This window comes from Zalophus californianus, chromosome 3 (assembly GCF_009762305.2).
Source record: "Zalophus californianus isolate mZalCal1 chromosome 3, mZalCal1.pri.v2, whole genome shotgun sequence".
NCBI lineage: Eukaryota > Metazoa > Chordata > Mammalia > Carnivora > Otariidae > Zalophus > Zalophus californianus.
The window spans coordinates 150,138,699-150,141,017 of NC_045597.1; the positions used below are offsets into that span (position 1 = coordinate 150,138,699).

Here is a 2,319-nt window from a genome sequence, read left to right on the forward strand (position 1 = left end):
TACACAGGTTCTAGGCATTAGACTATCACATCTTTGGTGGGTCGTTTTGCTACCTGGCTATTCTTTATGCATTTGTGAAATTGAGCATCTTAAGGAGGTGATTTTCTATATGAAACATGTGGTTACTAATATATTTCCATGAAATTTCCCAGCAATTAAAACCATCTGCCTCTTTTCCTAAGGCCATATTCTTGTTATATGTAACATTTTCTTTCTTTGGAGAAAAAATATTTCAAAAATATTTATTTTCCTTAAATGAGTTAGTTGCTAGGAATATACTCAGGCATACAATTAATTAAAAACTTCGTAGAAAAAGTTACAAAATTTCCATATTTTAAAAATGGTGTGTGTCAGCAATAGTTTCAAGAGAGTAATTCTTTTTTTAAAAAAGATCTTATTTATTTATTTGAGAGAGAGAGATTGAGAGGGGGGAGGGTCAGAGGGAGAAGCAGACTCCCTGCCAAGCAGGGAGTCCCGACGGGGGACTCGATCCCGGGACTCCAGGATCATGACCTGAGCTGAAGGCAGTCGATCAACCAACTGAGCCACCCAGGTGCCCAAGAGTAATTCTTTAATAATTACTGATTTGTAAAGAATCCTTCAAATCAATAGTTCTTTAAAAATTTGTCTTATTGAAGCATTTTCTTTTATGCATTAAGAGGCTACTTTACTTGGTTAATTGCATGCAACCTTGTTTTTTATTAATATAGGAAATAGTGAATTTAACATATAAACAATTGTGTGTTTATTATTTTATATCTCTAAAGGTGTTGTACATACTTTACCTACCCTCCATCCCAGAAAATCATTTATTTGCTTTCTGTCATTATAGATGAATTTGCATTTATAGAGTTTCATAAAAGTAGAGTCATATATTACATACTCTAAGTTTGGTTTCTTTCAATGAGCATAATTATTTTCATATGTATCAAGACTGGTGACTGACTTCTTAGTTCATTGCTTTTTATAACTGAGTAGTATTCCATTTTATACTGGATTCTACAATCTGTTATCCATTGACCTGTTGTTGGAGATAGGGATTGTTTCCAGTTTAGAGTTATTGCAAATAACATTCGTGAACAAGTATGGATATATGCTTTCCTTTGTATTGAGTGAATACCTAGAAATGAAATGACTGGGTCATATGGTAGAAGTATATTTAACTTCTTAAGGAACTGAAAACTGTTTTTCAAAGCAGTTGTATCACTTTGCATTTGTGCTAGCCGTGTGCCGTGCAGGAGGGTTTCAGTGTTATTTAGCCTCATCAACATTCTAATTTTATTTTTATTTTTTTTCTAATTTTAGACTTACTAAACGGTGTTCAGTGTTACCTAATGGTTGTAATTTATATTTCTCCATTGACTGATGATGTTACCATTTTTTCATGTACTTCTTACCACACACACACACATATATTTTCTGATAAAGTGTCTATTGAAATCTTTTGTTTGATTTTTTTTAATATGGAACGCTTCACAAATTTGTTTGTCATCCTTCTGCAGAAACCATGCTAACCTACTCTGTATTATTCCAATTTTAGTATATGCCCCGCCAAAGCAAACTCTCTTTTGTTTTTTTTTTTTTAATTGGGTTGTTTGTTGTTTCATTATTCGATTTTGAGAGTTCTCTATGTATTCTGAATACAAGTTCTCTATTAGATGTGTGGTTTGCAAATATTTTCTCCCCATGTTTGTTTTCTCTTTTCATTTCTTTAACGATTTTGTTCAAAGAGACAAAGTGCTTAACTTTGATGATGTTCCGTATATCAACTATTTCTTTGATATATATTGTGATTTTGGTGTTATATCTAAGAAAACTTTACCCAAAATCAAAAAGATTTTCTCTCACATTTTCTTCTAGTGGTTTTATGGTTTTTGGTGCTTCGCTTAGGTCTATGAACTATCTTAAGTTTATTTTTGTATATGGAGAAAAGTATGGATCAAGATGTTTTTTTAAATAAATGGATACTCAATTATTCCAGCACAATGTAAGAATTCTATTTTTTTCTCCATGGAATTGACTTTGCATCTTTTTTGGATATCAATTGACCATATATGTATATGTCAACTTCTGTAATTTCTATTAGGTTCTGTCAGTCTATTTGTTTATCCTTATACTATGATCGCACTATATTGACTACTGTAATTTATAATAAGTCCTAAAGTCAGATAGTCCTAATCATCCAACTTTATTCTTCTTTTTCAAGTTTTTTTCTCTATTCTGGGTGATTTGTATTTTTTTTTAAGATTTATTTATTTATTTTAGAGAGAAAGAGAGCGCGCACGCATGTACAAGCGGAGGGAGGACCAGAGGAAGAAA

The 2,319-nt window shown here is 31.9% G+C and overlaps 1 non-coding gene across 1 annotated transcript; it reads right to left on the bottom strand.

Moving 5' to 3' along the window:
- Positions 1 to 1,457: 1,457 nt before the first annotated feature.
- LOC113921129 lies at positions 1,458 to 1,562 on the bottom strand. The gene has a single exon (XR_003519534.1). It is a non-coding gene; the product is annotated as a U6 spliceosomal RNA (small nuclear RNA).
- Between the last annotated feature and the right edge of the window lie 757 nt (positions 1,563 to 2,319).